General features: G+C 48.3%; 1 protein-coding gene across 1 annotated transcript in view; it reads left to right on the forward strand.

The window, feature by feature from the left end:
* Positions 1-373: 373 nt before the first annotated feature.
* SLC45A4 (solute carrier family 45 member 4) overlaps positions 374-25,081 on the forward strand; it is a 213,796-nt gene continuing 189,088 nt past the window's right edge. The window contains exon 1 of the mRNA XM_029592117.1: positions 374-521. The gene's annotated coding sequence lies outside the window, so the exon portion shown is untranslated. The remainder of the gene's footprint in view (positions 522-25,081) is intronic.

The raw sequence follows: 25,081 nt of genomic DNA on the forward strand, positions 1-25,081 counted from the left end.
TTTCTGCCATTCACAAGATGGCGGCAGGAGGGTGGGTTCGTTGGCAGAGGGGAGGATGGGTGGGCGGGGAGGCCGCACCTGCGCCCGCCAGTCTCCTTCCTTCAAAGCCAGCTGGCAGGCCGGCTCCGCCTCCCGCCTGGGCGGCCGCCCAATCAGCTCCCCGACGGCTACGTGCGGGGCCCCGCCTCCTCATCTGTTGTATATTAATGAAGCGTGCCGACGGAAGTGTTGCTAGGAGCCTGCTCGCGCTCTCCGTCCGTCGGGATCTGTTGCTGTCTTTATTTTGTTTCGTGCCGGGGGAGCCGCTGTAGCTGCAGTGAAGAGGAGCCGGGGGTGGGGGGGAAAAGGAGCAGCGCAGGCAGCGTGCGAGGCTTTGTGGGGGCCGGGGAGGGGGTGGGTCGGGTGGCCGCGGCGGGTCATGGTGCTGGCCGCCGGGCTCTAGCAGATCGCCGGGGCTGAGGTGCAGCAGGAGTAGCGGCCGCGCTCCGCTTCGGCTCTTTCGTTGGAAGGAAGGAATCCAGGTAAAGGTGGGGCGGGGAGTGGGGGTGACCCCGGTGTCGGGCGGATCGCACCTGTCTTCGAGGGCGCTGGGATTCCGGGGGGGGGGGTGGGGGTGCTTTCCGCTTTTTTAATGTTCTATTGAAGTAACGGTACCCGGGCGGGGGGAGGGGGAGGCACGTGGGCAGCACGCGGAGCTAAGAGCACCGGGTGGATCTGTAGCTCGGGCCCTGGTGCTCCCCCCCCCCCCCCCCGCTACCTCACCTCTAGGAATCTTCTCTATGGCCACCCTCCCGGTCTCTGTAGTCACCTTGCTCGTTTTGCCTCCCGGCTTGTCCGTGAGGTGCTGGGGGGGGGGGTGGAAGACGAGACCGGCCCACTTTGCTCTCCCAGCTGGAACTACCGAGGGAGTGGGCAAAGCGGACTGCAGAGCCGCCAGCTGCGGCTCTGGCACTGTTTGCTCCACAGGACAAGCTGCTTGAAGGCCCGGGTTTCTGTTCCTGTATGCTCGCCCCTAAGTGGGCACGCTGTGCTTTTTCTTGCTTGGCAGTGGTCCGTGTGGCTTCCCCTGCACCTCTCTCTTGGCCCGGAGTCGCGTGGTGCTGATGTTAAAACGAGATCTTTTCTCCAGGGGAGGGGGATCCATCTGCCCATCGTTGTATGGGAATGCAGGCACTCTGCAGTACTTTTTCTCTTTACAAACACAGGGCTCTCTCCACGGGAGAGGTCCCACGGTGGCATATGACCTTCATCTTGCTGTGAGATTGGCGTACCTGAAAAAGGGAGTTTGATTAAAAAAAAACATGCTGCTTGATGAGAGTTGCAGGTGTGACAGGTTGGAGTGCCATTGTGCATAACCTGTCAGATTGTCTTGTATGAACGAGTGCGGCTTTGTTTGCAGATGTGTGTATGTAGTGTCTTCATATGTGCTAGACATGATTGTCATATGTGCAGCTGTGTAAGTGTATTCAGAATAGATGCTAAGCATTATTTGTGTAGTGACTTGTTTGCTTGCATCACATGGGAAAGAATTGTGGCTTTGTTGCTGATCAGGTGTGAGGTAGTGCAGTATATGGGGGAGGAGGGCATTGCTGTTTCCTCCCCTCCCCACCCCCTACATCCTTGAGCACCCATTGATGACAGTGCATATAAAGTGAGCTGCAAAAACAAAATCAGAAGGGAACAAACACTCTTCCCAAAGCTGTGGCATGAGCTCATATGTCCTCTGCGGTGTTCTTCCCTATCTGCATAGTGCTGTGGCTCCTCCCCCTCCGCAAAAGACAAGGTCCCCTTGTTAGAGTAGTATATTGGGATCCGATGCAATCCGCATCACATATCTTTTGTGACTTCTTGTAACAGCTCACTTGCTGAAAGATGTGATTATTTTTTTCTCCCTGTTTCCTGGCTTACTCCAATAGAGGGATTAATTTTTTTTTTAATTAGCAGAAAAAGCCAGATTGGGCTGTAGCCTTGCTTAAAAGGAAAAAAATTGCATATTGAAACATTTATTTTTACTCTTAATGTGTTGGAGAAGATCTGTGCTGTGGGGTAGAGCGTCTTCCTCTGTAAGTATCACTCTGGGTGCATTGTTGATGTGATTGTACTCATTAGTTCTCTGAAGAACCTGATTAATGAATCATTTTAGCTGGGTCAGGAGAAGCTGTCAAAAGCTGGCATGGTTTGTAAAGCTCTGAAATAGGAAGGCTCTTCCTTCCAAATCGAATTTTGTGGGATTTATTTTCCTGTGCAGGTGTACAGTCTTCCTTATCCAGCCTGGCGTTTGTTTTGTTTTATGTAATCACATTTTGCTGCACAGGCAGAGAGCACATCTTGTAATTTAATGGAGCTGCTGATCATGTTTCATGACTTGGCTGTGTTTGCCCTGAAACCCAATACTTCCCGCTGATTGCCCAGGGTTATGTTACGTAGAGTGTTTGTGACATGCCTAGAATAGGTAAAGTTGCCTTTTTAGCTCTTGCTGAGCTCCTCCAGCAGCAAACATGGCTTGAAAGAACAGCATTCAGATGGACTTTTGCTTTGCAGAACATACTCCTGGGTTTGGTCGATCCCAGAGTATTGGGGGAATGCTCTTGCTTTTGCATGCTGGTGTCAGGACTGGGCTCTCTTGGCTTATGACCCTTTGCAGTACTAGTTTGCCAGTGGAGCTCAAGCTTGTCACATTGGCGATGGGATGTGTGTGTGTCATGTATAAATTTATTATTTTTTTTTTTTTTGGTGGGGGTGGGGGAGCGGATTAATGATGGATGCATGCCCGTCTGGGGCGCAATGATGGTTTGCTCTAGAAGTTGGTCACCTCCTTGCCTTTCTGACTGCAGAACTAGCCTCAAGTTCCAGCCTGTCCTAAATAGATAGAGGCAATCCAATGTGAACGTGGGATTCCTTGTAGATGATCTGTAAGGGCAATCCCTGCAATGCCATGCAGCATCTCCTTGACTACATCATATAAGTCTCGTGCCATTTGAGTTATAAAACTCTTTGCTTTTAAATATCAAAAACAGATACCAAATGTGTGTATTGACAACTTGGATTTTGCATGTGTACTTAACTTTTATTTTAACCAATGTAAAAACTGTTTTAAAACATCTAACTGAAATCCTGACTCGTTATGCAGAGTGGCTGGCACATGCCTTGGCCCTGCATGAGTAAGATTATTTTCCTGATGTAGATTTTGCTTTAAACAGTCTTATCAGAATGATGTAGTGGAGGGATGTCCCATTTCTCTCACTTCATTTGGCTGCATGAATATTTTTTTCTACATCAGGGCAAGTGAATTAGTTGGTGTTTATATATTTTGGCTGGCAGCTGTACTGTTTGAAATCATTATTATCTGCGCAATGCTCTGTGGTCTTTGTATGCAGGAGCTGGCTGTGGGTGCAGCAGGCTGCCGCTTCTGTTCCTTTGCCAAATAATATGATGGTCTAAAGGATGAGAGGTACTGAGACAAAAAAAAGAAAAACCAGGCCAGAGACTGCACCAGTACCTGGCTGAAGGTACTGGTGCAGAGAGAATTTACTTCCTGAATTTAGAAAATTGTTGTAGGAACCGGTTTACGTCCTGCGCGCGCGCACACACACACACACACACACACACACACACACACACACACACACACACATCAGGAGCTTGCTATAGGCAGGTAGGAGGGAGTCTGGTTTGCATTAACACAGGCACAGTCCTTCCACCTGATCAGGCTTGAGCACAGCCAGATACTCCAATGTGAAGTCGGGTGCTGGCAAAGCACTGCCGTTTTCTTGGAAATGACGAAATGCTCGCTTCCATTAGGAGCGTGCTGAAGAAGCATATTAATCATCTTGTGGCACTTCTCATTAGCCATCGATGTGATGGGGGGGAAATGAGGCACTCATAATAGTGTGGTGTGTGTATGTGTTCGGTTAATTTTGTTCTCTGTAGTAACTAGGCCTGCCTTCGAGTGGGCAGCATGCAGATGAGCAGCCAGGGCATATTCTGCACACTTGTTTGCTTGGGTTGCAGTCTTTGTAATTACAGACCTGCATTGGGCTTCCTCATTCGTTATACAATCAGTAACTTGCTGCAGACTTGGGCAGTGAGGTGGATTCACAACTAGGGAAATGAGAAGTCTCTCTTCTCAAAGCATTACTTCAATGCTTTTGGTGGTTTCTTGCTAAATTGTGCAGTTTCTTTTCTATAGCATTGCAAAAATCACTTTTTCTGAACACACTACCCTTAGCCACACTCTCACCTTCTCCCATTTAGACTATTGCAACCTGCTCCTCACAGGTTTCTCTCCACTGCATTCTAGCTGCGTGATTTTTTCGCCAAAGTCACTACACTCATATAACCCCTCTCCTGAAGTCACTGCATTGGCTCCCTATTCATTCCCGCATTCAGTGCTTGGAATGGTCTTCCTGAACTGGTGCGTCCTGCTCCCTCTCTTGCCGTATTTAAATCCCATCCAAAGACTCTCTTTTGAGGCTGCTTTTAAATCTTAGGCCCGATTGTCTGCTTTTAGTCTTATTAACTAACTTTCTTCATTTTTAACCATTGTCTTGCTTTATGAAATATCCCAAGTCTCTTGTCCTGTATGTTTGTCCGATTAGATTGTAAGATCTATCGAGCAGGGACTGACTCTGTGTTTGTATGGTGCTGTGTATGAATATGTGTAGTTATAGTATTTTACTACTTTGGACACTTCCCAGCTGTCAGTTCTGGATGGGGGGAGGAGGGGGGGTAACTTTGGCAACATCTGGTTGAACTAATTGTGAATTTAGGGGAACAAATGTTAGGCTTTGGTGTGTAGTAGACCCATATATTTGCTTGGTCTGTTGGAGCATGTATTATACAGTATGTATTTATGTATGGCACACGTGGACTGGTACCTAGGCCTTTGACTAACAAGCTGTGAACTAAGGAGGCCTTCCTTCCAATCCTTGTGACCTTGGAAGTCCATTCATCCTTCATTGCCTCAAGTAAAAACAAAAAATGATTTTAAGCCTTTAGGAATTGGGAAAGACCTATGGGACCTGAAACTGCTCCCTGCAGGTTACCCCACTTTCCTGTTAAGGGTAGTAAATGGAGCCCCATGCAGGTTACCCCCCATGCCTTCTGGTAAGAGTAGTAACTGCAGTTTTTGTCCCATGCCCATTTGAATTAATTAACTATTCTCGTCTTCACCACCTCTTCTGGGGGAGTATTACAGGCTTCCACCACCCTCTCAGTAAAGAAATATTTCCTGGTATTTGTTCTGAGTCGTCGTCTGTCCCCCGGAGACTCTTATCGTGGCCCCTAGTTCTACAATTTCCTTTCCAATGGAGTTTGTGCATTAATACCTGTCGGGTATCTGAAGGTCTGTATCATATTCCCCCTCTCCTCCAGGGTATATGTATTTAGATCTCAGCCTTTCCTCGTAGGTCTTCTGAAATGCCCCCCCCCCCCCCCCCCACTTTTGTTGCCTTCCTCTGGACCGTTTCGATCCTGTCTCTCTCCTTTTTGAGAACGGTCTCTGGAGCTGAATATAATACCCTTGGTGAGGACTCTCCTGGAGTATTATCACCTCTTTCCTTATTGGTTATTCCTCTCTCTGAATGCAGCCCAGCATTCTTCTGGCTTTAGTTATTGCCTTGTCACATTGCTTTGCCACCTTCAGATCATCAGGCACTACAACACCATGGTCCCTCACCCAGTCCATGCACATTAGTCTTTCACCCCATCACTACAGCTCTTTTGGATTGCCGCACCCTAGATGCACGACTCTGCACTTCTTGGCATTGAATCCCAGCTATCCAGTCTTCGACTGCTCTTCAGATGTTCTCTTATCACTTTTCATTCTCTCTACTCCTTCAGGTGTGTCCACTCGGTCCTCTCCCCTCACTGCAGTGGGCATCTCTCAGCTGACTGCTGTACAAGCTTGGTCACCTGCAGGATATTGCTCTTTTTGGCCATAGCTAAGGCATATAGCCAAGCCAGTCTGCAGCCTCTGGACTCTTGACACCTGCCCACCCCTTTCCCAAGTACATCTGGAAAATGTGGTGGTCTTGATTGACCTTTTCCTCTTCTCATCACTTCCTTGGTTCGGCTGGGTGCTGCTGCTCAAATCATATTACAGATGGCCTTGCACACAATGCTGTGCCCTGCTGTATATGGGGGCTGCTCCCCAGGTGCTCTGGAGAATGGGATGGCAGCAACTTAATGAATTTCAAATATCTGCATGAAAAGTACTTTTGGTGCACTGTAGTAATGCCCAATACCTAGAGTTTGAATATGGTCCAGAGAATTCAAGGGGGGCCTTGGTGCATAGAACTTTAATGCCAGCGGAACAGAATGCAGGGCTGGGAAGAAGCCCAGTGGTGTGGGGGTAAGAGTGTCAGCTCTCTGTTTCCTATGGCTAATCTTCTGCAAACGACTGCTAGCACGTCGTCCTCCCTTCCTTCTCACCTGCTGTCATCTGCACTCTCCTCTTGAACTTGTTTTCTTCCTCTCATCCAGCCGTTCTCCATGTCACTGTCACCTCGCACCCCCTTTGGGCTGTCTCTCCTAAATCTGAAATCCTGATCTGCTGCCCTTCCCTCCCCCAGTGCCTAATGGCCACTGTTAATGCTTCCAGCATTGGAAGTGACTGTGTGGGTCATTTTATGCTTGCAGGGCCTGAAAAGGCTTTAAAATTGAGGAGAAAGGAGGGGATCGGGTCATAGACCAGTTTATTTTTTATTTTTTATTTTTTTTAAGGTAGCAATGTATCTACTGCTGCAGGCCGTACAACAACTGATTGACCTGGAATGGAATGCCCCAGAAGCCAGCTTCAAAGGAGGACAGGCCCTAGAAGACACCATGGTCTCTGCTATGTCAAACTGCACTACCATTCCAGTCGAAGGAGGAGAGGCACTCAAGGATGCCCAGGACAGACGTCAGGAATATATCCTTAAACAGTCATTTGCTGTTGCAGCAATGACCCTGCAGGTCGCTTCCTGCTGCGCTGTTGTGACACGTGCCTGCTTGCTTCTCTCCAGGGACTCAATCACGTCCGCCGAAACTTTAGAACTGGCGATATCTTTCCTCATGGATGCGACCTGTGACCTGGTGTGCACCTCAGCCAGGGGAGTCTCATCCATAGTAGCAGCCAGAAGGCAACTATGGCTCCAAAATTGGTCAGCTGATGCAACCTCCGAGACTAAACTCACGAGAATGCCTCTTAAAGGATCCCTCCTGTTTGGAAGCGAACTGGAGAAGTTAGCCAACAAATGTGGTGAATCCCCCAGTACCTCGGTTACCGGAGGACAGGAACAAAAGAAACCAGCACTCCTCTCCCCGAAGAACCAAGGGCAGAGGAGCCCAGCGTTTTTAGACCGTAGGCAGAGGTCAGTCCTTTCGGAACAGACACAACAAGAGGGGAGCTGGCTCAGGTACAGGCCCAGCCGCACCCCACAATGAGAATAAACAGACCCATCCACAGGAAGAAGCCATAGGGGGCAGACTTACCCTCTTCTACCAAAGATGGGTCGAGATAATGTCGGACAAGTGGGTCCTAACCATCATTCAAGAGGGATACTATCTGGACTTCCACAGCATCCCCCCAGACAAATTTGTGAGATCACCGTGCCATTCCCTTTCCAAGAGGATGGCAGTGGAAACCACACTGACAAAACTACTCAGCCTAAAGGCGATAACCTCTGTGCTCAGGCACCAACAAAATACTGGTCGCTATTCCATCTATTTTATCGTCCCCAAGAAGGAGGGAATGTTCCAGCCCATCCTGGACCTCAAGACCATAAATCGCTACCTGAGGGAACCACACTTCACATGGAAACTGTTCTGTCATAAGGGCAGTACAACCAGGAGAATTCCTGACATCACTGGATCTATCCGAAGCCTGTCTCCACAGCCTGGTCCACCACGACCATCAGCGCTTCCTACGCTTTGCGATACTGGACCATCATTACCAGTTCCGGGTGCTACCCTTCGGACTAACTACTGCTCCTCAGACTTTCACCAAAATCATGGTGGTAGTGGCAGCAACACTGAGGAAAGAAGGAATCCTCATACATCCATATCTGGATGATTGGCTGATCAGGGCAAAATATCTCCAGAGGAAAGTTTCCAGGCAACCACCAGAGACAAGAATCTCGGGTGGGTCATCAACACAGCCAAGAGCTGCCTGCAGCCCTCCTAGTCACTAGAGTACCTGGGAGTCCAGTTCAATACCAAACAAGACAAGGTCGTCCTCCCCCCCCCCCCCCCCCCCCCCCCCCCCCCCCCCCCCCCCCCCCCCCCCCTCCTACAAGGAGAGAAACTGGTGGACCAGTTGCAAAAACTATTGACCTATGCTCGCCCCAAGACATCAACCCTAGAGGTTGTCCTATGGGCCAGGGCCCACATGCACCCACTGCAACATTCTCTACTGTCACGATGAAACCAGATGTACCAGAACTACTCCATTCACTTCCAGCTACCGACAGAGGTTCAGACCCAGCTCCAATGCTGGCTACAGGAACACTATCCCCACCGATCTGGATCTTGCTCAACACGGATGTGAGGGTGGAGAGCCCACTGCCAGGAACTGACTGCTCGGGGGAAATGGAACATAAACAGACTGGAAGCCCGAGCAGTCAGATTAGCCTGCCTACAATTCAGTCAGACTCCAGGGTGAATCTGTCAGTCATGTCTGACAACGCCACAACAATTGCCTACATCAACCGCCAGGGAGGAACCAGAAGCCAACAGGTGTCCCTGGAAATAGACCCCCCTAATGGTGTGGGCAGAAGCAAACCTGCAAGGGATCTCAGCCACCCACATCACGGGAAAAGACAATTTCACTGCGGACTACCTCAGCAGAGAGAGTCTAGACCTAGGGGAATGGACGCTGTCGACCACAGCCTTCCAGTTGATAGTAATCCACTGGGGAACCCCTAGCCATGAATCTCCTGGCAACCCGGTCCAACGCCAAAGTTCTTGAACCGCAATTCTGGGGAATCGATGCCCTCGTCCAGACCTGGCCACAGGAAGACCTGCTGTATGCCTGTCCCCCATGGCCACTACTGGGCGGGATCATCCGCAAGATAGAACACCACAGGGGGCTAGTACTTCTAATGGCTCCGGACTGGTCAAGAAGGCCATGGGTATGCAGACATTCAAAGACTTCTTGCAGGGAACTCTCTGTGCCTACCTCCACACAGGGACCTTCTCCGGCAAGGACTGATTCTCCACGAAGACCCAACTTGAGAGGACTCACCTGAAGAAGAGCGGATATTCTAAGGCAGTGATTGACACCTTGCTCCGAGCACACATGTTTTCCACGTCTCTAACTTACATACGAATATGGAGAATATTCGAAGCCTGGTGTGAGGACTGCGACATCCTTCTGCAGACAGTCAAAATCCCCATGATCCTGGAATTTCTGCAGGACGGATTGAAGAAGGGGTTGTCTCTCAACTCCCTCAAGGTTCAGGTGGCTGTGCTGCCTTGCTTCAGACCCAAAGTGGACGGCATCAGTCTATCATCCCATCCAGATGTTTCCTGCTTCCTGAGGGTTGTCAAGCAAATCTGACCACCACTAAAGTGGCCGGTGCCCCTATGGAATCTCAATCTATTACTAGACTAGCGGGAGCTTCCTTCAGACCTACCCGTGGTCTGTCACTATGGCTCCTGATCTTGAAGACTGCATTCCTAATGGCAATATGTTCAGTCCATCGCATCTCTGAGCTTCAAGCACTATCCTGTAGAGAACCGTTCCTCAGATTCAGACTGGGATCCATACAGCTTTGCACTGTCCCCTCCTTCCTTCCAAAGGTGGCTTCTCATTTCCATCTAAACCAAGCCATCTCACTGCCATCTCCAGACGAACATAAGGACTTGGAAATCTCATGCCACCTTCGCCATCTTAACGTCTGCAGACTCCTAGTCAGATACCTGGAAAGATCTGAATCCGTACAAAAGACAGACTACTTATTCGTTCTTCACAGCAGAAAGAAACAAGGGGAAAGTGGCCTTGCGGGCATCCATAGCCCACTGGATCAAAGAAGTAATCAAGGCACATTCCGCAAGGGACTGGGCAGAAACAAAGATGCTGTCACCTGCCGAGATCTGTCGGGCAGCAACGTGGTCCTCCATACACACCTTCTCGAGGTTCTACAGCCTGGATGTCCAGGCTTGGGAGAACACATTTGCAAGGGCAGTACTAAGTGGGCCATGGGCAGCCTCCCACCCAGTTCGGGAGTAGCTTTTCTACATCCCATTGGTCCTGAGTCAATCTTCTACACGCTAGGAAATGGAGAAATTACCTACCTGATAATTTAGTTTTCCTTAGTGTAGACAGATGGACTCTGCATCCTACCCATGGCTGCTCCAAAATCCGGAAACCTCGGGTGACAATCCTAGAAAGCAAGGTAAGTACGGAGGTTTTACCCATAGTTGCCAGATGTCTGTGTGTTTCGGTTGAGTGCACTGGCGGTTTCCAATTGGAAATCAGTTTAACCAGTCCTAATTAATCAAGTTATTAAAACACACATACATCCACTATTGCTTTTCGAGGAGAATACTGAAGAGCTAAGCTTCCTGCATGGGTATATGTAGGCTGATCTCAGATTGAAATCTGACTGTCTCCCAACTGCTATCAGGAGTACACTATACCATTGGTCCTGAGTCCATCTGTCTACACTAAGGGAAAACAAAGTTATCAGGTAAGTAATTTCTCCATTTTAGAAAATCACACTTGTGTCTCTTTCTCCCCCCCCCACCCCCCCCCCCCCCCCCCCCCCCCCCCCCCCCCCCCCCTTTGAATGTTATCTTTGGTGCAAAGAATCACTGCTATCCCCAAGCTTTACTTTCATTTTTTTCACCTCTATTTTAAACCTTTTCCGGTCAATAAGCGGGCTGAATTAGCCATGCTGTCTGGGAGCATGCACGTGACCGAAGTAGTAGGCTGAAAGTATCTCTGAATCAGAGCTTTGACTCTGTGCGGCTGCACGGTTGTTTTTCCCGCGCGAACCCAAGTCCTCCCCTCAGTCTTTTTTTTTTTTTTTTCCTCCCCCACGAGCCATTTGCACGTTATTTTTTTTTTTCCTCAGTATTTCAACTTTTTTTTTTTTTTAACTTTTTCAAATGTTTGCTGAAACCGGATGACTTCAGAGCTATCGCAGCAAGTATTGCCATATGGACATAACTATTGCTACATCCGCCTCTTGCCGAGACTGTTCGGATGTTCTCCCCCCCCCCCCCCCCCCCCCCCCCCCCCCCTCTCAGGGGCAGTGTCAGCGCACCGAAAAAATGACGTGTCTCTGGACACCTGGCTCCTATGCCCTGACAGTCTCTGCACTCCTCGCCAGGACTGGCGAAATAGAAGGCGTCTTCGACAAAGAGGGCCTCCTCGCTTGGCCCACAAGACTCCCTTTGCGCCGCTCCAGGCACAGGGCACAGGCTAGCATAACCTCCAGCACCCTTAAAGACCCAGGCACCGACTGAATTGCCTCCTTAGGAAAAAAGGCCCTCAGATGCATCAAGCGGGAATCAGGCACTTGTTCCCGACTGTCCGTGTCCTTCGGCACCAAAGGCGTCAAAACAATCAACGCAACCGGAGTGTCTGAAACATACAACACATTAGACACGCCTGACACAACACACGCTGAGCGCCTGGCGCACAAGGAGTATCTGCATGCCACGACAGACTGCGCATTCCAGCCATAAAGACTGCTCATCGCATCCTAAACACTCAGAACATGCCAAAAGCCACACTCCTAGACCCCCATTGATGCATTCCGAACACTCAGGCCATTCCACACACCATAAGCAACCGCGAGAAAGCCCTGAAGTGGAGACCAGCTGACATGGCCAATCTTCCATCTCCAGCTCTAGTTCCTCCACGTAGCCCGGACTCTGAGGTCTCATCCGCATCCTCTGAGTTCCTCTACAGGCATGCCCTCGGATCCACCAAAGGTATTGCCAGAACCATATTTGCCACCAGAGGAGAAGGTGGGGAATCTACTCAACATAAAAACAGGTAAAATCCCAGATCCACGGTCCGAGGTACTGGGCATATTAAATCTTTGAAATGCCACCGGAACCAATGGCTTTGCCGCCCCATCCAGTTTTGGACTGTGTTCTCCAAAAGATGTGGGAAACCCCTTTCTCAACCCTGGCCACGTCAAAAAGACTGAGGAATTTCTCAGGCGAAATTTTAAAGTTTACGAATCGACCCAACTACAACACAATTCTATCATGGTGGAATCTGCAATGGCGAAAGCAAAAAAACTTGCGAATGCACCTCCCAGTAAGGACCATAGATACCTAGATGACTTCGGGCGCAGGGTTTACCATGCTTCGATGTTATCTACCAAAATTCACCAATTCTACATGACGCAGTATTAGTATGAATGTTTGCAGAACTTGCGTCTAGCTTCTCTCGGTTTAAGACACCTTGCCACAACCTTTCCTTGACATGGAACATGGCCTACACCATCTACCTCGATCAGTTTTCAAGGCCTTTGAATCTTCAGCTGCCATCACTGCCAGACGCCTTGCCTGGTTGTTGCGAATTGCACTTGTCCTCAATGTCCATGACAAGCTAGCAGAGGCAACTTGTTCAGAAACAAATTTGGTGACACTCACACCTTAAAGAGCAAAGTACCACAGTATTCTTACTCCCCCCCCACCCCCCCCCCCCCCCCCCCCCCCCCACCCTCGAAACATCACACAACATCTCGGAAGTACTACCCTTTATTCAAATGCAGGTCTTACCCAAAAGGACAATTCCAACCTTTTCCCATATACTGGTCGCCCCATCAGTCTCTGACACCCACATCAGCAGAGGCAGCCCAGGCAGAGCCCGGCAGCTCCACAGAAACAGCCACCATCTTTTTGAAACTTGCCGAGCCGCTCCTACCACTTTTCATGGGAGGTAAGTCTCCAATAGTTTTACAATTGGGAGTCTATCACCTCAGATCATTGGGTTCTCGATTACCCAAGACTGTTATCACTTGAACTTCATTGCTCCTCCAACCCGTCCTCATGTCGCCACTCTTCGAAAGACATCGACCTAGTTAGTCACTCTGGACAGAAATCTCAAGCCTTTTACTACAGAGTTCTGTTCAAAGGATTCTGCATCAACAGGATCAGGGATTCTATTCCCAATACTTTTTCATCCCAAAGAAGTCAGGCGGGCTTCGCCCCATTCTAGACTTGCAGAACCTCAAACACATTCAGAAGGAAAAGTTCAAGACCTCTCAAGAACATCCTCCCTCTCCTACAACCCAACAACTGGATGTGTTCCATCGATCTGAAGGAGACGTACTTGCATATACCCATGCACTCCTCCTGGCACTACCTCTGTTTCTGAATCCAGAACAGACAATATCGGTCCAGTGTCCTCCTTTTTGGCCTATCCTCAGCCCCGAGAGTGTTTACAAAATGCCTAGCGGTGGTGATGGCTTATCTCAGACAACTGTCAATCCAGATCTTTCCCTATCTGGACAACTGGCTTTTGGTAGCATCAGACCCAGATACTCTGAGGGCACACACAAATTATGAGAAATTGCACCTACATCCTACCCAATCACTGCAATTAATCAGGGCCCTCATCAATATGGTAGTGGAGTCTACCTTCCACAAGACAGACTCCTGACTCTCTCTTGCCTAGCACAACGTTTGTGCAACCAATCTCATTCCTCTGCACATCAAATACTTCAGCTGTTGGGCCATATGGCAGCAGCTATTCATGTGGTACCTCACATGAGACTACACATGCGTCGCTTACAGTGGGGCCTAAAAAACCAATGGTATCAATTCATGCAACTAACCAGACCAATGGTCAAGGATATTCAGTGGTGGTTCTCTCCCACCAACCTATCCACAGGAGCTCCCTTCTGAGTGCCTCATCAGCTAATACAACAGATGCCTGCATGGTGTACACAGACAACCAAGTCGCCATGTTTTACATAAAGGAGGGGTCCAGTTTATGGACTCTGAAGTGCATCGGATACTCCGTTGGGCAGACTCATCCAATGTATCCTTCCAGGCAACCTACTTACCGGGTCTGGACAATGTCAGGGCAGATTGCCTGAGCAGAGCTTTTCACCCACACAAATGGACTTTAAACCAAGAGGTAGCCTTCACCATATTCCAACAATAAACCTTTGCCACGGAAGAAAACCGGCAAGCACAAGTTTTTTTTGCTCCATTTGCACCAGATGCCTTCCTCATTCCATGGACGGAGGGCTTGCTGTATGCCTACCCTCCCATCCCTCTATCAGGGACAGTTCAGAAATGTATTCAAGACATGGCTGTCATAGCTCCAGCTTGGCTGAATAACTATGGTATGCATATCTCAACCAACTTTCCTTACGCCCACCGCTTCGTGTGGGGGCCCACCAACAACTACTTACACAGGAAGGGGGCTCACTTCTCCATCCAATGCATCAATCTCTCCTCCTGATGACATGGAGATTGAAAGGCCGAGGTGTTTTAATATATGCTTATCTTCCCAGGTAGAAGATATACTTATTGCCTCAAGGAAACCTTCAACCAGACGCAGCTATGTAGGAAAATGGCATCACTACTTGGAATGGTGCAAACCATGGAATCTTGATCCATTCTCCTCTACTGCTACATTTCTCCTGGAGTACCTCCACTCTTTACAAACTGGTCTGCCTACCACATTAGTTCGAATGCATATCCGTGCTATTGTGGCATTTCATCACCCCCACAATGGCCTTCCCATTTCCACTCACCCTCTGGTCTCCAGATTCATGTGAGGCATGCTTCACCTCCAACCACCTGTACCCTGGGACCATAACACTATCCTAGAACAGCTAATGATGTCTCCCTTCGAACCTTTAGAAACTTGCCACGTAAAATACCTCACCTGGAAAACTGTGTTCCTAGTGGCGATCACATCTGCTAGGAGAGTGAGTTGCAAGCTTTGGTTCACTATCCTCCTTACTTGTGGTTTTACCACAAGGTTACCCTTCGACCTCATCCCATCCGCTTTTCATCTTAATCAGACCATTATCTTACCAATCTTCATGCCGAAGCCTCATCCCAATGAGCAAGACCGCCTCCTACACTTGCTAGACTGTAAATGAGCTCTGGCTTACTATAAACAAAACTCAAGCTCCTTCCAGACCCTGATCAACCAGTCTCTAAAAGAACTATTGCCAGTTGGTTATCTCAATGCATTCAGTTCTGCTACGAAAAGTGCTCTATTAAACTCGACAAGTGACCTCTTGCGCACTAGATACGTGCCACAGCGACATCAGTTGCCCACTTGAAGGTTTTATTGCTAGACATCTGCAAAGCAACCACTTGGTCCTCCATTCATACTTTCACATCACATTACTGTCTGCAGCAAAAAGCGGCCTCTGATGTGGCAATGGGCTCAGCAGTCTTGTCAAACTTTCAACACCGATAAGACGGGTTAGTGTCCTGAACTTGGAACACATACTTACATGGACACAACCCGGAAGCATGGCACTCCAGACAGCATGGCTAATTCAGCCCTGCTATTGACGGGGGAAAAAGCAAGTTTGCTTACTGTAAACGGTGTTTCCGTAGATAGGATGAATTAGCCATGCGATCCCGCCTGCCTCCCTAGACAGTCACACAAAGGTCACTTTAATTGTTAATTCTTGCTTGGCTACAAAGAGACTGAGGGGAGGACTTGGGTTCGCGTGGGAAGACTACCGCACAGTCAAAGGTCTGACTCACTCAGAGAATCTCTGCCTACTTCGGTTGCATGCATGTTCCCAGTCAGCATGGCTAATTCATCCTGCTATCTACGGAAACAGTTTTCGGTAAGCAAACTTGCTTTTTCCCACAGGCCTTTTATCAGATCGAATCTTCTAATTTTCTCTGATCCTGAATGTCTCCACCATGATTTTAGTCTGCTCGGGGGTCATAAGTGAGGAACTCTTTACTCTGATCTTGAGTCCTTCACCAAGATATGTGCCATGGTTCCTGTGTCAGTTGCAGCTTGAGCTCCAAACCTTGGCAGATCAGGGATAAAAGCCAAAAGAATCTACAAAAAAAAGTTAGAAACCTGCTTTCCCCTCTGTCTACCCCCACTAAATTAGCAGTGAGATCAAGGCCAAAAACTGTCCTAGACTGTGCTGCATATCAGCAAAGGATTCCAGTGCCACTGGAGAGTCAAGTTGCCTGCACACACATCAATTCAAGCGCCCAATACTCCGAAGCGGACTCCGTGCCAGCCAGAGCCAAGGTGGAAGTGACTTCTAGCAACAGTCTGGGAACCTTTTGAAGGATGATGGTGTGTGTGTGAGCTTCTATTTCGCTGAGATGCCAATGTCCTCTTGTTTGTCTACTACCGATCTGGCAACTGATTCCACAGCAGTAAATCTTTGGTAAGAAACTTGTACAGAGGAAGTGCAGCTCTTTGTGCTTTCTTTTCCCAGTTACTGGGATTTAAAAAGGCATTTGGAAAACAGAAAATCACTGGTCGCTGTGAGACAGCGTGTTGCAAGAAAATGCTGCCATCTTGATTCTCTTCTTTCGCCCATTGTTTCCCAACCAGCAGGGTTCCTGGAAAAGCCGCCTCTCCTTGTGATCAGGTCAGAGCAAGCACCCGCGCTTTGCTCTCGGCATCTCACAGCAACAAACTCGAGTGGCGGCTCTTAAAAGTGCCAGAGCTCCTTTCGGAGCACGTGTGTCACCTTCTTGGAGCCTGAATTCAGACAGCATGTAGGGCGTGAAGAATTCAGAGCTTGCTTGGTGTGGCACACACCACCACCACCACCACCTCCTCCTCCTCTTGTGTCCTTCCAGCCTCTATCTTAGTTGAGCGAGATGCAGAGTGTGCGCTGAGCCAATGGATGCAGCAGTGGAGGAGGAGCTCTCACAGCAACATGCGTCAGACAAGATAACTAACCAATCTGGCTGCCCCTCCAGTGCACACATCCTGCAAGGGTGAGGAGCTTGGGGGATGTGTCCATGCTGAGAGTGAAATCAAGAGCAGAGGAGTAGGTGTCCTGTCCGTGTCGTCCCCCCCCCCCCCCCCCCCCCCCCAGGAAAGACTCCTCTGCACACCAGGCCAGATTGTGTTAAAGGTCAAGAAACTGCTGCTGAAAACACCCAATACAGCTGCGAGTATCCCACGAAGGCAGCTTGTACTTCAGTGCCAGAGAAGCTGTGGAGATGGCAGAGGAAAATCATGGGCAACGAAAGGAGGAACAGAAGCAGTTAATTTGCAGGCCGTTTGTCTTTCTATGTAGAATTGTGCTCAAGTTCATACCCCTGGCAGAATTTGTAAGATGTGTAGCATCATGAGTGATCAGGCAAAACATGTCTGTTTAATTTGAAATACATTAAAAATATTATGCATGACAGAACAGCCCAATCATTAAACAAATCCTAGCAATAAGGGAAATGGTCCTATTCAAAAGCTTGCATATCCTTAGTTCTTAATATCATGTATTGCCCCCTTTTTTGCATCAATGACAGCTTGCAGTCTTGTGTGATAGTTGTGAAGGAGGCCCTTTGTTTTCTCATGTGGTAAAGCTTCCCATTCCTCTTGGCAAAAGCTTGCAGATCCTGTAAACTCTCTGGTTGTCTAACATGAGCTACATGTTTTGAGTTCTCAAAGTGGCTCAATGAATAGGTCAGGAGACTGTGATGGCCACTCCAGAACCTTCACTTTCTTCTGCTGCAGCCACTGAAGGGTCGACTTGTTTTAGATCATTGTCATGTTGGAAAGTCCAAGTGCATCCCATGCACAGCTTCTTGGCTGATGAATGCAAATTCTCCTCTATTTTCTGATAAGATGCTGCATTCATCCTTCCCTGTGACGCAATAGCTCTCACATCCCCAAAACAGCAGAGATCCACCTCCATGCTTCCCTATAGGGATGGTGAGCTGCTCATCGCATTTATGGTTGTGACCATAAAGTTCAGTTTTGTCTCATCATGCCAAATTATTTTGTTCCAGAAGTCTGGAGGCTTCTCTAGATGCTGTTTGGTGTATTGTAAGCGGGCTGATTTGTGGTTGGTGCAGTAATGGCTTTTTCTGGCAGCTCTACCATGCAAGTACCTGCTTATTTTGGGTGAGCTGGTAGAGCCTCCTGCTGTAATGCAGGCATGTCGGCTATTTCATTTTGAAAGCTAGTAGAACACGTCTCCGTTGTGACAGGTCCATGCATGTTTCTGCCCCTCCTTTCTCTCTCTCTCTCCCTTTGCATTTAAAATTTGGGGGAAAGATGGTGTCAAAGAGCCTTCTTAGTTCTTATACCATGTGTCCTCTCCATGTTTGGGCTGCCTGCTCTGGGGGTTGGCACGACTCCCAACATGCCTTGAGCTTGAAAAAAATTGGGAAACTGCTTTAACCTTTAATCAATGATTTGTGACAGGCGGTCCCAGAGTTGTGTAACTCTAACCTATGCCATGTTGCTTGAGCGTTCCTGCTTTTACACTGGCGTCCATGTGCATTCTGCCATGGTAATTCACGTTCACGTTGTAACCACTGTCTGTGCAAGTTACCACCATGCCTTCCTTGGGGGCACAGTCTAAGATTTCAGCATGGCTTTTTGGTTAAACCTCTGCTCGGTTTGATTTTTTCTGGTTCCAGATCTGCCTGGTTTACATTAATCATGCAGGTTACTCCTGTTCTTTTTTTTTTTTTTTTTTTTTGTCCCCCATAAGAAATCCTCTACCTTTTTTATCCCGGGCTTTTCTGAATTCTGCTACTGCCTGTTGCCTCCACCAATTGTGGGAGGGGGATTCTGTGCATTCACAGTCCTTTTCATGAAAAAATATTTCCTGCGCCTACCTCATTGCAGCTTCAAGCTGTGACCCCTATGTCTGTAGCCTCCTTACCGGTGGGGAAAGGTTTTTTAGTTTGTTAAATCTTTCAGCTATTTAAACGTCGTCTGTATTCTGTGCTTCATCTCATGACTCCATGCCATTTTGGTTGCCTTTCCTCTGGGGCAGCCTCTAGCTTCTCGCGCTCTCTGTCCTTCTTGAGATATGGTCTCCAGAACTGAACTCTGTATTCTAGAGGCGTCACCAGCAAACTTGTCCAGGGCTACAATTGCTGTTTTGCACCTCTCTGCCTCTATCCATTTAGCTCTAGCTCCCGCCTTGTTTCTTTGAGATCATTGGATTACTATCACCCCAAGGTTTCTTTCCTGAGCGGTGCACATCAACATTGCCCCCTGCCCAAATCATGTACCACTCCTAGGTTTTGTACCCCCAAATACAGGCACTGTTTTTCTCTTCTGTAGCTCTATTGGTGTTGGAGAAAATGGAATCCTTGGAGCATGAGATTTGTGTTTTTGAGTCCATGCAGTCTGTAACGTAGGAGCTTTTTCAGATGTTCGGAGTCTGACGTGAAGAAGAAGAAACCTCTGGTCTTGAAGGCCTCATCAAATTATAAAGGCTGAAAACGCCAACAAAACTGAAACCTGCTTCAGTAAAAGGAATCTTCAGACAGATTGGCCTGGGTAGCTCAGCTTTCTACACTTTTTAAATTTTTATTCTTAGTTGGCAGTTCTCATGGCATTTGTCTTTGCTGTCCAAGAAAAGAGAGATTGGATGTTCACAGGTCTCCTCCCAGCTGCTGATGGAAGTTTGTGGTACTTGGACTTTTTAAAATTAATGTTCCTCCCTCCTGCCGGGGATGCTGGCTTGCTGTTTGTATGGGTTTATTGTCTAATTCAGGGGTGACCATGTCTAGTCCTCAAGAGCCACAAATGGTTTTCAGGATATTAGCAATAAATATGCATGAGAACTCCAGAGACTGAATCAATAGCTTTTTAGTTCTGCTCTTGTTAGGGATATTGAAAGTTCATGGATCCAGGGGGGGGGTCAACCTTCTTAACCTCTTAGTGACATGGAGCCAGTTGGCACTCCTGTGGGGTAGCGACGTGCTCGCAGTTGCACTGAGTAGTGGCAGCAGCATTTGAACACACATCCTGAGTTTTCACAGTTCTTGAGCTGTATTGCACCCTGTACACCAGCCATGTGGTATTGACGTAAGAGACTTGGAGAGGCTTAAACTCTGAGGAAACAGATGAATATGCATGAGATCAACTTGTGTATACATTTGGTCTCCAACATATGCAAATGTATCTCATGCATCCCAAAAACCCAGCTGGGTTGTGGCATTCGGGGACCCCTGCTCGAAGCTAAAGATGCTTTTAAAAGAAATAAACATCTAGTCCTGAAGAGAAGATACACTGCATCCCCCTATCCGATCTCTGCAGTACTTAGCAGTGTGGATAAGAAACAGCAGCTTTTCACCTAAAAGCACTGGCAGTGAACTGTGACTGTCAATGAGATACAGATTCCTGCAGGGCCGTCCCCCAGTCTGACACAGCCAGCTGCAGAAAGCCCGGGGTGAATCTTCTTTTTTCAGGGTTCCCAGGGCAGGGCGTGGCACCTTGGAGCTCCCCATTTTTCTGCAGTCTTAGTGATGTTGCTGGCGTGTTGTAATGGTCAATGGGTTTATTGTCCCTGGGAACTCTAGCAAAAGAGTGATTTCTGCAGCATGAGAGGGGTTGCCCCTGGTAAGAAAATAACAAGCAAGTATTTTCTGCCACTGCTTCAGGCAGCATCCTGTTATAGGATGAAGGGGAGGGGGGAGAAACAGGCAGCATGCTTGCTACAGTGTATAAAGTCATACTTAGGAATTCCCATCACCCGTAATAACACTTTTATAGCACAATCCAGGGTGCCCAACTCCAGTTCTCAAGAGCCACAAAGAGGTCTGGTTTTCAGGTTATCCACAATAATATGCAAGAGAGATTTGCATACAGTGGGGGGCAGTGCATGCATATTTTGAAAACCAGGCCTGTTTCTCTTGAGGACCAGAGTTGGCCACTCCTGGTCTAGATTCTGGCTTGTTTACTGGGTTACATCCCCTTTCACACTTCCTGCATTGACTCCATCTCTGTCCCTGAAGTCCCTGCAAGTGGCCTCTGCCTGGGGCTAGTGCTGGATGCCCACATGGCTCCAGCATTGAGCTGCAGGTGGAGGGAAATGGGCAGCGGTGGTCAGTGTGTGCTGGCTGATGGCTTGATCGATCTATGTGGGGGGTGACAGTGGTGTGGCAGGGCTCAGAGACAGAGTGCTGGGGGTTGCACCACAAATGTTTTGTGGGCACCAGTTAGTGATTGATAGAGGAGGAGGGTCACCTTATGTTGAATGTCTCTCATGTGGGTAACTGTGAGGGCCTATAAAAAAATGCTGGCATAGTTTGCAGCCAGAGCAGATCACTGCATCGCTGTACTTCTTTCTTTTTTTTTTTTTTTTTTTTTTTAAATATCCTGATCATAAGGTCATCAAGAACAATCCAGGAATGTAAGATATTTAAAGTTAAGATCAAATAGCTTTGAAAAAAGTAACATAAGGACTTAACAAAGTCTTGGGTTTTTTAACTTGCTGGGTACTATTTTGTGCCTCTGCCATGTTGTAATCACCCTAACAGATCAAGCCCCCTTCCCATTACCATTGTAACTTATTTTGATTCACTTAGAGCAAAATAATTGAGAATATTTCTCTTTTGAAATTTTAAGTGTTAAATCCCCAAAACTAGTCCAGAAAACACATTCAATTAGTTCAGGGGTCCCCAAACATTAAGGGAAGGGCTGCATGTGGTATTTCAAATCACTGAGGGGGGGGGGGGGTGGTCCTTGTGGAGTTTTGATGAGCCCTCTCTGAGATGTTTGAGGACATTGGCAATCCTGCCACCTGCCTTCCCCTTCCTCAGCATCTGCATCCACCCCCAGGGGTGGGGAATGGGCGTACGTGAATGGCTGCTCCGCTCCGCTCCCCCCTCCTCCACCAAGGCTGGTCTCTCATTTTCCTGAAATCTGCCCCTCGCTCTTCGCACGGGTTCATGGTGCTGGGATTGAGAGTTTGTATCAAAGCTGGCGGGGGAAAAACGGAAATGCTCTTGCTCTGCCTCCGTGGCCACTTGTAACCTGCTGCAATGGGTTGGATGTGGCCCATGGGCCCTAGTTAGTCCAGTAAAAAGGGATGCTTTATTTTGTTTCATCTTTCTGCTCAACAAAATCTTTCTAGAACAGTCCTTCAGGCTTTGAACTGACTGTTAACACTGCTGTTTTTCCAGCCAAACTGATATTTATCCTGGGAAGTATTGAAAAATGCCCATCACTGGCTTTACCTCCTCATGCTTAATCTTTTAAGACCATCATTGTTGCTGGTCAGCTGAGGTTGGATTTTTAAGAGCATTGCATTTTGAATTCTCAACTTTTTTTTTTTCCATTGAATTTGTTTGCATCAACAGCTGAATTGTTTGGAGCATTAAGGCTTCTTTTATTTGTGTATTTTCAGTTATGGTATGTTGCTGAAGCGTCAAAAACAGCTTCCTTAGTATTTGGGAAGGTCAATCCCAACGAGTGGGTTATGCATCTTTGCTAGGAGATGGAGCAAAAGCTGACGTCCCGGCCATATAGCCCTGACATCAGCCCGCCAGTATTCAGTCTCCAGATGGTGGACATCCATTTCCCTTCAGGGGATTGCTTGTGCGTTAAAAAAAAAAAATAAATCAGAGATCTATATAGCACCCCATACCTCCTGAAGTGATACCGTGTAGTCCCTCCCTCAGTAGCGTGCCCTCAGTCCTATAGCCTTGATCGCCATGGACCAGAAACTCCAATAGTAGCTGCAAGACAAGAGAGGCTCAGCAGTGAAGGCTTTAGCCCTTTCCTCCCTTAGCCGGGACCAGTTTCTCCTCTCAGCCAGGGAAGGCTGAGCTCAGGTAAAAATGTTTTTGCGGTGAGGAGGCAGTGCAGGCACAGTGGGTTGAGCAGCAGTTTGGCTAGGCCCCACTTCCAGTTTTTTCCTTTGAGCAATAGGCACAAAATGACCTTGCGGCCTTTATTGTGCTGTGGGCATCGGTATGCTCCTGTGTGCCCCAATTTTTTTTTTTTTTTTTTGGGACAAAACTGCTATAGCACCACTTGCCTCTTGAGGGATACCATGCGGTCCCTCCCTTAGAGTGCTTGAGTCCAGTAGCCTTGAGGGGCCTGGACCCTAAAGTGTGATTAGTATTTGCAGGCCGAGAGAAGCTTGGTGAGGGTTTAACTCTTCTTCCCGCCACACCCCCCCCCCCCCCACACACACGACCTGTTCCTGCTGTCAGCTACAGAGGGCTGGGCTCAGGTGACAGTTTTTTCTTTAAGGAAAAAAAAAATGAGAAAAATCATAGGCAGGCTAGCCTGCTTGTGTTTCTGAGGAGGCAGAGCAGGCATGGTGGTTTGACCTAGCCATTTGGCTAGGTCCCTCTTGCAGGCCTCTCCCTTTTTGAGCGCATGTGTGTTGTGCTGTAGGCTGCTTGGCACGCTCTTGTGCATCCGTTTGTCCTGCTTAGGTGCCTTGGTTTACTGGGCGCACAGGTTGGGCATGTGGCCTAGGCACACATTCATGCACATATAGGTGTGTGTACACTTTGGGCACGAGCTGGCACCATTCTGCACACTTACAATTATGGTACCCACGGCAAGGAAGCCCGAGCGCTTATCTGTTGTGCTGCATGCCACTTCAGGGTCATTCAGCCACAGCTTTCTTTAAGCCTGTCAGCGCTGCCTGGATGCTCAGGGTAATTTACCCCCTTATGTTTGCCAGCGATGGTCTATGTGGACTGGGACAGAGGGTGGCACAAGGGTATCACCTCCTTTGGTTGATTCGTGGGCCAAGTTGTCACAAACTGTTAGCTCTCCAGACATCAGGCTCAAGCCTGTGGGGCCTGGAATGGACCCATCCTCTCTTCCAGGGTTGGTAGACGTTTCTACAGGACGGTCTTCTGAATTGCCAGTGCCTACTAAGGCTGGTCCGTGCGTTCCATGTGCTCCTCCTGGCTCCGTGCCCAAGCACCATGGCACAATGCAACCTGACTAAATTTAAATACAGGTGAATCAAAACAATACTAATGGTGATGGGGACCTTTTCTGCAGATAAGCAGGCTGAATTAGCCATGCTGTCTGGCTGCACCCCGTGCCAGAACTTCTCTCAATGTTTAAAACTCTTCTCTTGCTCCTGTGCAGTGGATTCCCACATGACTGAACTCTCTCCCTCAGTCTTATTTGTTTCCCACAGTGGTAACTTTCACAGTTCTTTTTCCTTGCCACAAACTTAACTTGTTCTCTCTCTTTTTTCCTCACTTCAGTGAGCCCCCAAAGGCACTTTTCAGTGCCACAATGGCACCAAAGCCATCAGGGTTTAAATTTTGCCATTGTGGCAAAATGTCACTCACTGACGGGCACACATTGTTACACTTGTTTGGGGCCCAGCCATGATCAAAGGGCCTGTCAGCACTGTGAACAGATGTCTCCTTGGGCACAGCAGCAGAGCCGTGAAAACTGCCGGATTGAGACCCAGGTGAGGGAACTTCAGGCTCATATGCCTCCAGCCAAACTCTCACCTCTTCGGGTAAGTACCCCCATAAGCCACCAAATAAGAGGGCAGCTTCACTGGAACCTGATGATAAACAAAAGTGCATAAAAAGCACTCACTCCCATTCATTTACAGACCCACCACAGCATCATCGAGACCTCCAGTCTGTGTCGACTGGAGCAACACTGAGATCCTGTGTTGGTCGACGCTCAGAAGCAGCATCTGAGCCTGGCTGCACCGATGCATCGTTTGTTGCCCAGGGTCTACTCCTGCGTCGGTATGACTCCGCATTCAACCTCGACATACAGCACCTCAAAGACTACGACTCACTCGATGCAAAAAGTCAAGACATACATGTGTCAAGATTCAAGTCATTTGAGTCCCCCTATCTCGCTCCTTATCAGATTCAGACATGGAAGTGATGGATTTATCAGGAGGGAACCTCCCAGATAGTCCATGGTGCCCACCTTCTTCAAAACGCCTGTACAAGCAGGACGTCTAAATTCACCTCCCACAAAAACCAGGGAGAGTGCTGGATTCATTATATGCAGCAGCCTCTGAATCCTTTTCCCAAATCATGGGTATTCTTAAAACGTTCTTTGACACTTTGTCTTCCCAGAATTTACTTCCTCCGTCCAGTCCTTCGGGTAAAGTCGGAATTACTAAAACCACCCTCACCTAATATATAACTTATGAAGGATGATCACAGCTGGAGCGCAAGTCCAATCACAGATCCA

The sequence above is a fragment of the Rhinatrema bivittatum genome, chromosome 2 (assembly GCF_901001135.1).
Source record: "Rhinatrema bivittatum chromosome 2, aRhiBiv1.1, whole genome shotgun sequence".
In the NCBI taxonomy this organism is placed as follows: domain Eukaryota; kingdom Metazoa; phylum Chordata; class Amphibia; order Gymnophiona; family Rhinatrematidae; genus Rhinatrema; species Rhinatrema bivittatum.